The sequence below is a fragment of the Littorina saxatilis genome, linkage group LG4 (genome assembly GCF_037325665.1).
Source record: "Littorina saxatilis isolate snail1 linkage group LG4, US_GU_Lsax_2.0, whole genome shotgun sequence".
Classification (NCBI taxonomy): Eukaryota; Metazoa; Mollusca; class Gastropoda; order Littorinimorpha; family Littorinidae; genus Littorina; species Littorina saxatilis.
In genome coordinates, this window is record NC_090248.1 from 67,658,917 (window position 1) to 67,673,154 (window position 14,238).

A 14,238-nucleotide genomic window follows, 5' to 3' on the forward strand; every position below is an offset into this window, starting at 1 on the left:
AGAGACAGAGACAGAGAAAGAAGGAGGGAGGGAGAGAGAAAGAGACAGAGACAGAGAAAGAAGGAGGGAGGGAGAGAGAGATAAGGAAGGGGGGAAAGAGAGGGAAAGAGAGAGATAGTGAGGGAGAGGTAGAGAGAGCTTAGTTTATCGAATTACACAACATCAAAACATCCAGGGCTTGCTTTTCTGAATACTGACATCGACTTTTACAGGTCAAAGTTGTTGTTTTCTTTCTCCAACAATCGTTCCTTTAACTCATACAGCATTCCCGTGTCAAAAGCAACGAAAGCATTTGTTTGACATATCGCTTTTATTAAACGCAGTCAAAGGAAAAAGGAAAACAACAATAAGAATTTCAACAAAAGATATACATATGTTCTTAGTTTGCTCATCTTGAGGTATATTGCACAGTCAGCAACGGTGGAGTGGCAGTTTATGGCACAAACCAACACTTGTAAGCAGAACATGAAAAAATAGGAACATCGAAAGTACTGAGCATTTCAAAATGCTGTCATGATAGCATTAACAAAACACAACCCCACATTCATATATATATCACCACAACAAAGCGTGAAGGAAAAATGTCATGTACGTTACACAGTCCTTTCGTTAACAAATACAGCATAACAAAATGCAACATTAAAATTATGCATGTGAGAATTCATTCATAAAAAAGTACAAACAAATTTAACAAAAAATTATCAAACTCAAAAGAAACAACAAAATAAATTGCCTGCATAAAAGTAAAAACAAGAAGGGCAAAGCCCATATGACTCACATGCTTTACACATTTTTTCTACCAAAATACATGTGACCTTGACCCAAGGTCAAGGTCATCCAAGGTCATGCAACACAAAGCTGTTAATTCAAGACATATGAAGTACAATGGTGCTTATTGGCTCTTTCTACCATGAGATATGGTCACTTTTAGTGGTTCACTACCTTATTTTGGTCACATTTCATAAGGGTCAAAGTGACCTTGACCTTGATCATATGTGACCAAATGTGTCTCATGATGAAAGCATAACATGTGCCCCACATAATTTTTAAGTTTGAAACAGTTATCTTCCATAGTTCAGGGTCAAGGTCACTTCAAAATATGTATACAATCCAACTTTGAAGAGCTCCTGTGACCTTGACCTTGAAGCAAGGTAAACCAAACTGGTATCAAAAGATGGGGCTTACTTTGCCCTATATATCATATATAGGTGAGGTATTCAATCTCAAAAACTTCAGAGAAAATGTGAAAAATGTGAAAAATAGCTGTTTTTTAGGCAACATTTATGGCCCCTGCGACCTTGACCTTGAAGCAAGGTCAAGATGCTATGTATGTTTTTTTGGGCCTTGTCATCATACACCATCTTGCCAAATTTGGTACTGATAGACTGAATAGTGTCCAAGAAATATCCAACGTTAAAGTTTTCCGGACGGACGTCCGGACGGACGACTCGGGTGAGTACATAGACTCACTTTTGCTTCGCATGTGAGTCAAAAATCAACAAACACAATGCCGCCATAAACTATTTATTTATATTTTTGAATCTCTGAAAGCCTAAATCCCGAATTTTAGATACCTAAAAATGTCGAAATTAAATCTTTAAAAAAAATTGGATATCTTTCTTTTTTCATCAATTCTTATTAAAAAAAAGAATCAATGTTTGATATTATCATGTATGAATTATTCCTGTCGGTAGTCATGTCATGTTGTAGTAATGCACACACAATTATACGTATACATTCATTTGTACATAAATGCGCATTGTTTTTGAGTGTAGCGAACACAAATTCTATTCGACAAACTTTTAAAAAATAACAACAAATAATACATAACCAAATCATTATGTTACAGCGGTATTGCACACGGAGTTGTATAAATACAAAACCAGATACGACGCGTACTACATGAACTTGGAAACGGTTACACTCATGTCCAAATACGTATTTTGGTGTGGTTGAAACAATACTTTGGGAAACGTGCGTTGAGACTTGAATAAATGACGGTTCAAATTTCAACGCGTGTCCGGTACATACAGAATTACCTGAATGCGACGTCTTTTCTTCGTCCAACTTACGAATGAAAATGCACACAGTTGAAACGCCAGAAAACTAACTTGCAGAATTACAATGAATTATGATCGTTTCACTTACGTTGTAATATTAAAGAGTACCAGTATCACGAACGGACGTATCAAGACATTCTTAGATCAGAAACTGCAATTCTTTTCATCATTTATGTATTGCTTTAAAGGAAGTGGTCTCATGGATCGTGTATGCTAGAGATAAACCGCTTAGTCCAATGTCTACTCTAAAGTGACAGCGCTGTTATACAAAGTCATATTTTTCCTCACAACCGGTATCCTGTCTTGCCAGGAATCCCCTTAAGTCTTCAACAGAAATATACACCACGTAAAAGTACTATTCTAATTTCTCAAGAAGAAAGTACAAGCAACAAGGTCAATGACTCTTACGACGAAAAAATCAATCTATAAAACGAAGCGAGGAGAAGACAGGGGATGTAACTCTGTTACCCGCGTTCAATACGCAGCAAAATGAAAACATTTGCTGTGCAGCGTCGGTCATAATCCAATATTCGAGCGGACATCCGCGCCCGGCTGATCGTATTTAGGACGCCACGTCAGTTTTTATGCGCCTAAAATCAGGGTCCGTTTTTTGTGTGAAAGGAAATGCTGTGGTCTGTTTGCTTGAGAGAGAGAGAGAGAGAAAGAGAGAGAGAGAGAGAGAGAGAGAGAGAGAGAGAGAGAGAGAGAGAGAGGTGGCCCATACATCTGGCAAACAAAACCCATGGGAATTTAGAAGCTCTAGCCTGTTATCTAGCCTGTTATCTAGCCTGTTATCTAGCCTGTTATCTAGCCTGTTATCTAGCCTGCTATCTAGCCTGTTATCTAGTCTGTTATCTAGCAAATGCGTGTCATTTCCACTCCTGTCAGCGGCGAAGAAAAAGTGGGACGAAGGAAAAACAGACAGAGTACATGCACTGAGAATTAACAATCTTCAAAGATTATCCATAAGTTAGCGTTGTATATTTGAGTAACTGAACGTTCCTACACTGACTGTAAGGTGTCCTATGTGTGTAGTGTCATCATCGCTTTCTTTCTTTATTTGGTGTTTAACGTCGTTTTCAACCACGAAGGTTATATCGCGACGAGTCATCATCGCTAACTGCAAACATGTGCAGCTTTTGGGGAGATTTGAGACAGGTTGGTTTTTGTGCTTTTTGGCGGGAAATATCTTTTTAAGAAACGGCCTCGTCATCTACAGATTTGCACCGCGTTAAGCTTCTCCTTCATGCAAAAAGGGCAAACACGGCATAAATCATCTTTAAGGAAATAGCACAGCTAAGCAAATGTTAACGGCATCGACGACGTACTTCTGTTGCCTCCCCCAAGATTGCTAATCTGTGATTCACCGTTGAAACCATTTACGGTTAAAGTAAAATATAAAAAATCTGTGATATGCAAGTGAAAACTGTTTACGGTAACATTCAAAATTTAGCAAACCTGTGATATACGGTTGGAACAGTTGACGGTTAAATTCCAATATGAATAGCATCTCCGTGAAATACGGTTCGAACGGTTGAGAGTTAAGTTCAAATATAGCAAATCTGCGATTTTCAAACGAGAATGCTGTTTGACACCCACTTCCGTCGAAACATAATTGTAATTCAATCAAGTTGGCGTTTTAATGAAACAGATCCTGTGATTGGTTTGTTTGTTTGTTTGCTTAACGCCCATGCCCACGAAGGGCCACATTAGGGCTGTGCTGCTTTGACATATAGGGGAAAGGCTCCTAATATGGACCGGCTCCTAATATGGACCACCTCCTGTTCTGACAAACTAACGGCGCTAGAGCGCTCAAAACATTTTCATTCGCTTTATTCACCCTCTCTGGATAAGTTGCACAAGTCAAAACAGTTGCAGAAACACAAACCTCAAAACCGTTAGGCTTTTTCGCTTTTTTTCACTTTTGGCAGCGTTCACTCTAAATTTGCCGCCTAAAACGGACTCGTTTCTGTCCACAGCCAAAGATTTCATAACACAAAAAATGGCTATATATGACAGCTAAGACAGTATTTGTTATATTTTAACAGTGTGTACCCCGAGTTTCTACTGCAAACAAAAAATAATAGCAAAACCTCAAAGTATGTGTGAGTCCCCTAATATGGACCACCTTCAACAAGTCGAAGAAAATAAAAACTAAAGGCAGTTTTAATTAATTCATTAAGAAGCTTGCTGAAAATAACCTATTAACTAGCCCTCGAGATTTCAAAAAAATATAACAAATAGTCTTTTTTTGGTCGAAGTTGATAATTTCACTTATTTTCACTCTGTTTTTGATAAGCTTCTTCAGTTTCCTGGTGTGCTTCAAATAACGCTCTCGTCAACCCGAAACAGCTCAATCTAAAGCATATTTGAATAAGTCTGACTTGCACACTAAGTTGTATCATGTTATTTTGAAGTATAGGGGGCTTTTTACAGTGATTCGTGAAGACCGCTTCACTGGTCCATATTGGGCGCCCAGGCTCCTAATATGGACCATTTGTGATTTTTTCTGTATTTAATTTTTGCTGAATGTCTATCAAAGCTATTTCACTCTAATTAGGCCTAACTGTTAAACTAAGAGAGAAGGACTACCAACCACAAAATGAAACTTCTTCGCAAGAAAACAAACTAGTTATTAGCAATAAACAAAAAGTGGTCCATATTAGGGGCCTTTCCCCCTAACGTGCGCCACACACAAGACAGAAGTCGCAGCACAGGCTTCATGTCTCACCCAGTCACATTATTCTGACACAGGACCAACCAGTCCTAGCACTAACCCCATAATGCCAGACACCAGGCGGAGCAGCCACTAGATTGCCAATTTGAAAGTCTTAGGTATGACCCGGCCGGGGTTCGAACCGATCACGGGGCGGACGCCTTACTACTAGGCCAACCGTGCCGGTCCTGTGATTGGTCAGAATGCCCCAACTCATTAAAAATTACCGGTCATTAATAAGTTACAGCTCCGTCCATCCATGGTATCGCCTGATATTTTGTCCAGACTGGGTCAATGAATATGATCGAGAGTGACGTCACTCGATTCTTTCACCCCGTCGAGACAAAATATCACGCGATACCATGGATGGACGGAGCTGTAACGTATATATGGCATGACCAAAGTAAAGAGAATTTGTCATGGGATGTGGAAACAAATCATTGGAAATTCACCATGGGCAATCAACCCAAGCCTAGAAGTTGTAGAACTATATTTTGTTTCAGTCTTGGCAAGGCCAGTTTTGTCCAGTTCCGGAAAAGACAAAATGAATTCATTCACCCTGCTGAGACGAAAAAACTAATTCCATGGATGAAAACGTATAAGCTTATATCCCGTGACGCATCAAAGCTAAATATTGTTTTGAAATGTCTTCACAACGTACAGATAACTTATAACGACATAATCGCCTTCACAAGACAGGAAAAACGCACACTTTGTTTTTCGTCTGCTACAACTCTAGTCTTGTTGGTTGACGGAGAGAATAAAGTTCAATCGTACCTTCATCAACCGGAATAAATGCTCAATCCGCTGTCAGTTCGCAACTGAACCTTGTTTTTTTTCTTTAACTTTTTGGTTAACATTGAAACGGCAACCCAAAAGAGTGTTTCAGCTGTTTCAAGACACAGGCTTAGCTCCTTCTTTTGAGTTGCTTTTCAGTCTAAAATGACACCGGAAGCGAACAAATTGTCGCGTATACTGTCACAAAAAGACGTCATGACAAAGTTACACTCAAAGAGAAAGAGACTTTGACGTCATTTACTTTTGTTCGGAATTTTCCGTCTGTTCTAGCTTGTCAGTGAAGACCTGACGTGAGTAAGCTTACCCAAAACATCTTTGTTCTCTATTCACATTGCAGCTGTGAAATAATCAGTCTTGTGTCTCGGTCGTGTAGGTACAGAGTTTGCTTCTGCAATCATTGTGTTCGTGTTGATGACGGCTTCATAAGACAAATCAGCGAATCTATCGTGAGGAAGACATTTATGTACAAATCACCGAACCCAACCCATTTTTTGTGTGCATTTTTCTGAAGAATAAACTGCATTTGGTTAATTTCATCCGTTTAATGCTTGTCGAAACGAGTCATAACGACATTGTTTGTTTGTTTGTTTGTTTATTTGTTGCTTAACGTCCAGCCGACTACGCAGAGCCATATCAGGACGAGGAAGGGGGGATGAAGGGGGCCACTTGTCAAGCGATTCCTGTTTACAAATGCACTAACCCATTACTTGTGTCCCAGCAGGCTTTAGTAAAACTAAATTAATACCTACTGGAAGATTACCAGTTTCCAGTATGTTAAAATAGGCTTAACCTATCTACTGCTGGACTTACATCAGAACACTAACAGATTAAACTATACATGAATCGCGAGACAAGCGGCAAGAGAAGAGATTTTTGGAAAAAATACAGGTGAATGAGCAAGAAGGCAGAAAAAATAAAAGAATTCATGAAGAAAAAGAGAGCATGACAGGAAAGAGGAACCAAAAATCTACCTAACAGCAAACTAGAAAGCTCCTGCGGTTCCAAAAACAGGAGGGGCCTTTAATTTCATAACCGCAGTGCCCCACTGCGGGACATAACGACATAAGGCTTTAGAATAAAATATTTCACGCATTGCTTGGCCATCTGATCACAGATGAGGTCGCAGTTTGTAGGTTGAATCTATGAATCGCCCAGAGATAGATCTGCATTTCTGGTACGACCTTCCAGATTATCAACAGCGGGTTCATGGTCGGAATCAAGGTCAAATTTGTGTGGCTCCCAATCATTTCATAAAAGATTTCCATTTTCTTGTTTCTGCGGCTGCGCAAGTTATTTTAGGCCTACGGAGAAATATCGCTGGATATTTTCTCCCTAGATTAACAGAGACAAAGAAGGGAAGTCATGCTATATTAATGTCAGCTATTGTGTTTTCAGCGTAGTAATAGGGCCCGATATTTAGACGAGACAAGTATATATGCCGACGAGTCGATACAACCTCAATTAGTCTCGGTTAGCTTTGAGGGTCATTTTACAAGTAGGAAATATGAAGGCCAACGAAATACCGAGACCATAAGGTATGCGAAGTGATGACGTCGAATACGTGACGTAAGTTGATGCATGAATTCTTCCGGACTACGTCAGTCAATTCCAAAGATCGCTTTTGTGGTGAAAGAATTTGTTTTAGAGTTTGCTGTCCAGAAACCCGTCAAAAAAGAAGGGAAAATGTATGTGAAAGAAAACAAAACAGGAACAGAGTGATAAGATAGGAATACAGAGACATATTTCTTGGGACTTGACCCTTGCAGGTAGGTGGACTGAAAGTAGTGTGTGAACAGAACTGAACCAATTCTGTGTTTACCATCGCATGAAAGCAGGAAAGAGATCGTCGTCAGATTGAATTACAATAACATTAACATGCTTCCATTTGAAACTTCTCGGTCTTCATCGTGGATTGACTAATTAATCAACCAAAGTCTAACTAAAACCCTCCGTCGCAAGGTCGGGCGTCAATCCACGATGACGACCTCGAAGTTTCAAACGGAAGCATGTTAATGTGTAAATAACACATAGGTAAGCCATATATATTTCTTGCTCATGATAAGTAATTGATAGATCTTTCTGTTGGTATGCAATATTACTGAATTTCGACAACTTGGAAGTTACATAATTTATGAACAAGTCGAAAAGACTACACACGTACCTAACCTACACTCATCCGTGAGACAATGAAACATCAGCCGGAATCTATATATCTTTTCCGGTTCGCAATTTACAAAAGTTTAAAAACTATGAACTATTCAACTTTGGCAGTGCGTGCGAGTGCAGGGGTTTCTTACGTCGGACATTGTACGTAGGGGAAGGGCTCCTAATATGGACCGGCTCCTAATATGGACCACCTCCTGTTCTGACAAACTAACGGCGCTAGAGCGCTCAAAAAAAGTTTTATTCGCTGTATTCACCCTCTCTGGATAACTTGCACATGTCAAAACAGTTGCAGAATCACACATCTCAAAACCGTTAGGCTTTTTCTCTTTTTTTCACTTTTGGCAGCGTTCACTCTAAATTTGCTGTCTAAAACGGACTCGTTTCTGTCCACAGCCAAAGCTTTTATCAAACAAAAATTGCTTTTTATGACAGCTAAGACCGCATTTGTTGCATTTTAGCAGTGTTGACCCCCGGCCCGAGTTTCTACTGCAAACAAAAAATAATAGCAAAATCTCAAAGTATGTGCGAGTCCCCTAATATGGACCACCTTCAACAAATCGAAGAAAATAAAAGCTAAAGGCTATTTTCATTAATTCATTAAGAAGCTTGCTGGAAATAACCTATAACTAGCCCTCGAGGTTTCAAAAAAATATAACAAAAAGTCTTCTTTTTGTGGAAGTTGATAATTTCACTTATTTTTACTTTGTTTTTGATAAGCTTCTTTAGTTTCCTGGTGTGTTTCAAATAATGCTCTCATCAACCCGAAACAGATAAATCTAGAGCCTATTTCAATTAGGCTGACTTGTACACTAAGTTGTTTCATGTTATTTTGAAATATAGGGGGCTTTTTACAGTGATTCGTGAAGGCCACTTCACTGGTCCATATTAGGCGCCCAGGCTCCCAATATGGACCCTTTGTGATTTTTTCTGTATTTAATTTTTGCTGAATGTCTATCAAAGCTATTTCACTCTAATTAGGCCTAACGGTTCACCTAAGAGAGAAGGACTACCAACCACAAAATGAAACTTCTTCACAAGAAAACAAGCTAGTTATCAGCAATAAACAAAAAGTGGTCCATATTAGAGGCCCTTCCCCTACAGTGGAAACTAGTTACAGTAAAGTTCTGGGGTAAATATTTACAGCCTACTGTACGCAGAATGCTACAATAAGCGAATTGAGCATAACATTTTTTTGAATCAATCAATCAATCAATGAAGCTTATATCGCGCATATTCCGTGGGTACAGTTCTAGGCGCTCTGCAGTGATGCCGTGTGAGATGAAATTTTATACGGCCAGTAGATGATTGGACATTATTCTTTCCATTACCGAAATGTTGCTCAAAGTTATAGTTGTTTTCTACTACTTTTTTCCCACGTTTAAAAAAATAACAGAATTCACCGTTGTGACTAAATTCCTTCAATTACTCAGACAAGAAGACTGTATTTGTCATAGCAAAATTCTCTCTCTCTCTGAGTCAGGACAACATTTTCCTTTAGCAGTCTCCGATGACTAAGGCTCCCTAAAAAAGTTGTTTCGATGTTGCCAGGGCTGCTAATGCGGTTAGTCCCTAATGAGACTGGCTTTGTTTTCTCTGTCTGGGGCGTGGTGTGTCGGAGACGGTTGGAACAAGGTGCACATCTAATTATGCTTGGTGACTGTTGAGATGCCCGCTGTCAATATTCTCAACTTTCCTTGAGACTCACGACCTCAGACAAGTTATACGGGTACTCTACGCACTGCACTCCTCTTCTCAAGTAAAGTGGACTTAAAACTGAGTACTGGCGATCGACCGAACAAATCTCAGAAACGAAATTTGTGCCGAAAGTTGGTCACCCACAACGAGACCAGAACTGTAAAATTAGATTATATTCCACTGTTCTGTTTAGACAGGTTTTTTTTTTAAAGTGGCGGAGTAGTTCTACTTTAAATCATGGTTTAAAAGATAATCGCATTTTCGTCGCTTTTGGTCTGTTTTTGTTTCTGTTTTTTTCCTGCTTTAGCCTTAAATAACCATGCTTTGGTCGTTGCGATCTTCACCAAAGGACTACTCTTTCTTTATTTGGTGTTTAACGTCGTTTTCAACCACGAAGGTTATATCGCGACGGGGAAAGGGGGGAGATGGGATAAAGCCACTTGTTAATTGTTTCTTGTTCACAAAAAGCACTAATCAAAAAATTGCTCCAGGGGCTTGCAACGTAGTACAATATATGACCTTACTGGGAGAATGCAAGTTTCCAGTACAAAGGACTTAACATTTCTTACATACTGCTTGACTAAAATCTTTACAAACATTGACTATATTCTATACAAGAAACACTTAACAAGGGTAAAAGGAGAAACAGAATCCGTTAGTCGCCTCTTACGACATGCTGGGGAGCATCGGGTAAATTCTTCCCGCTAACCCGCAGGGGGTACCAAAGGACTAATAGGAACTGCACAAACAAGTTTTCCACAACAAAAGGAAGATATACTGTTCGTACATCTTGGAATATATACCAAGAATTTAGCCAACTGTCTATAGGCACCTTGTGTCTGACCAATGTAGGTCTGCCAATCATGTACGCCACTAGTCTCTAGCTATACCTAGATTACATGTATAACCAGCAAACCCTCGAACCCAGTACTCTCACACTAACACGCTGAATTAAGGAGTGCAAAGAAGCCAGCAGCTTTTCTTCAATACCCTACTCTATGCGACAAATCTTCCTACTTGGCGACTGCAAGAGCACGTCGCACTCCTATGGTGGAGGTGTAATCTAAATGCAAATGGTTTCTGACTATAAAACACAGGCCTCTGGTGGTATATTTTTTGATGCTAGAAGTACACGTCTTAGCACTGATTTACCCTCATCGAAATAAGTCATGCCGTAGGATGGGAGGCAAACAGTGTTGTAGTAGTGGCCTACAGGATTGACAGACATAAATGACTGAATGACCACGTATGGTCCGGTGAAAATAGAAAACAAGAAGGGCAAAGCCCATACGACTCACATGCTTGACCTCGACCTTTAGGGTAACTAAACCTAGCAATGACATCATACACTAAGAACTGCTTTACACATTTTTCCTACCAAAATACATGTGACCTTGACCCAAGGTCAAGGTCATCCAAGGTCATGCAACACAAAGCTGTTAATTCAAGACATAGGAAGTACAATGGTGCTTATTGGCTCTTTCTACCATGAGATATGGTCACTTTTAGTGGTTCACTAGCTTATTTTGGTCACATTTCATAAGGGTCAAAGTGACCTTGACCTTGATCATATGTGACCAAATGTGTCTCATGATGAAAGCATAACATGTGCCCCACATAATTTTTAAGTTTGAAACAGTTATCTTCCATAGTTCAGGGTCAAGGTCACTTCAAAATATATATACAATCCAACTTTGAAGAGCTCCTGTGACCTTGACCTTGAAGCAAGGTAAACCAAACTGGTATCAAAAGATGGGGCTTACTTTGCCCTATATATCATATGTAGGTGAGGTATTCAATCTCAAAAACTTCAGAGAAAATGGGAAAAATGGGAAAAATAGCTGTTTTTTAGGCAACATTTATGGCCCCTGCGACCTTGACCTTGAAGCAAGGTCAAGATGCTATGTATGTTTTTTTGGGCCTTGTCATCATACACCATCTTGCCAAATTTGGTACTGATAGACTGAATAGTGTCCAAGAAATATCCAACGTTAAAGTTTTCCGGACGTCCGGACGTCCGGACGGACGGACGGACGACTCGGGTGAGTACATAGACTCACTTTTGCTTCGCATGTGAGTCAAAAAATAGCTTCAGAAATACGTCAATAATTTTGCTTATTTATTTGTTTATTCATCTATATTTCAAACGAGACGTATTTGTTTGTTTCTTTCTTTAATTATTTGCTTATTTATCTGTTTGTGCATCCAGTGGATTATACAATTCAGAACATAAGAAAATCGACAAATCAAATTATATTTTAGATTTGCAGATAAGACCGGTGCGTGTTTTTATGAACGTCCCTTCAACCGACAGGTTGTTGTGTGTGGATGCGAACAGGCATGTGTATGTAAATGGGATGAGAGAGAGAGAGAGAGAGAGAGAGAGAGAGAGAGAGAGAGAGAGAGAGAGAGAGAGAGAGACAGACAGACAGACAGACAGACAGACAGACAGACAAATGAGACACAGACAAGCAGTAGACCGACTAAGAGGGTGGGAGGGATTGTTCAAAACACAATCTCATAGAGCACGTGAAAACAATCCGCCTGCCGCTACACAGCACAGATCTATCACACCACCACAGACAGCCAATGAATCAATGTACACGCTCAGAGCATGCAATATCTGCCCCTGCATTTCCTCATCACATTGCGGAGCGCAAAACGATAGATCAATGCATGCACTCGCTAATGCACAATCCGTTTAGCATCAGTCAGGTTCGTACCCACGGTGTCTGGTTACGATCTGGTTCTATTGCACTCTATCTCTTATGACTCTGTTAATTTGACAAAAAGCTTAAAGGCCCAAAACACCCACGCTCTATCTTACTCTAAACGCACTTTTTTTGTGCCGCCGAGCACTTACCAATTGAAATGGACACTTTAGAACAAAAATCACACTTAATGATGGAAAGGACCGACAAAATAAAAGTTTCTACCAAAATAGCATAGATGTCTGAATTGTGATTTTGTTTATGTTGAAAGTTAAAACTTTTTTTAATCTTCATAAACATGCACAAAAGTAAGTTTACAAGTGGACGGCTACTAAGCATTTGGCTATCATAATTGTTTTTTTAAACATAGTTTCGATTTTTATAATTTGTTGACTTGATCAACACGACAAAACAGTAAAGAAAATCTAAATACATACTAAACAGAGTGAACACTTTACGAAATAACAGGACAAAACAGTGCAAAATAAGAAAATCTACACATTAACTCAACAGAAGCAAGATTAATAAACGTGAAATAAGAAGACAGAACAGTGCAGAACAGTAAATAAATTAAAAACTGGAAAGAAATACACTCCAACAGAGGTGAGATTGAAAGACATAACATGACGAAATAATGCAAAACATAATAGTAATGCAGTGTATAGTAGTGTAGTAATGCAAATAAAATCTGCACACGTACTTAACGTAGACAAGTGAACTAACATCACGCGTAACGCACACACACTCGCAATGTTCGTTTGTCCAGCATAACATTTTTTTTGTCACGGCCAGGTTTCTTTGATCTGCGTTCAATCATCATGACCAAGTTCCACTTTTCCATCGGTCAATATACAGACTTGGTCCTGCCTAGAGACCGTCCGACTGAACAAACACACGCGTGTTTTTCTGGTAAATTTGACAAACATTGACTGAACAAACATGGTAAAACCCGACAGATAAAACTGCGAGAAAAAAAAGAGATTAGTTTTCATCACGGGGTATCACATAGAAGGATGTGAAATGAGCTTCTTATTCACAACGCCAGATCACAAGCTTGTGTTATCGTTGACGAACAGCTCAATTTACTCACGTCACGGCAGTGCTTCCCTTTCCGAACCGACAGTTGAATAATTCAGAACTGAGCCTTAACCGAATTACAGAAAATTAAAAACAAACACAAGAGGAGAAGAACGAAAACACATTCGTGTCTTGCTTAACGTCTGCAATCCAAGTCCAATGTCGAGGACAATGGCGTAACATCAAGCAACGCAAATAATTTTACATCGTTTTTTTCACCCTTCAACGTCACATTTGCGTATTATTTCTCGCGCTCTTTTTGTTTCTGAGTCCTAAGGGGTCAGGGTTTACTGTGGAAGTTTGAAATATATCTTCTAAATTTATTGGGAGTCACATTTATCCAATCAAATTGAGTGTACAGTTTGAAGTCCCATCCCAATCAAACCGAGTCTTCAATTTGAAGTCCAAAGTGTTTTTTGTTTGACATCATCACCCACTGGGCGCCACCAATACGTTTTGGATTTAAATTAACCTGGGTCATGAAACATTAACTGCTGGCTTGACCGTTATTAAAAATGCGTTGGACTTTCTGCAAATTAAAAAAAAAACACCTCTGAACTTACATTACTGTTATTTTTTCTTATCACATCACACACAGGTTTGTAAACATAATCACGGCCAGGCATGACCATTTTCATTTGCTCAGGACTTCGATTCCCCCGGATCACGGAAGATGAAATGTTGGCCAGGCCGTTCGTGAAAACGAGTTTACCTTTCGCTACACTGAAATATACACAACTCTTTCATTTTATGTTGTGCACATCACACACCAATCTGTGGACCAGGCACCGTCACTTTCACATGTTAACAACTCCAGTTCTCCTGGTCTTTGGAAAAGTAAATGTTGGTAAAAGCGAGTTCCGGTAAAAACGATATCTTTCCCTAACGTAGAAAACGCATTTTGAATTAAAGTCACAACTCTTTCAGTTTCTTCTCTGCATATCACACGCACAGAACAGATACGTTCACCTGTTTTAAACTCCAGTTCTCCTGGTCTAAGGAAGAGAAAGTGTTG

The 14,238-nt window shown here is 39.4% G+C and overlaps 1 protein-coding gene across 1 annotated transcript in view; it reads right to left on the minus strand.

Moving 5' to 3' along the window:
• Positions 1-14,238, minus strand: part of LOC138965455 (general transcription factor 3C polypeptide 1-like) — a 309,846-nt gene that overhangs the window by 120,800 nt on the left and 174,808 nt on the right. The gene's annotated exons all lie outside the window — the stretch shown is intronic.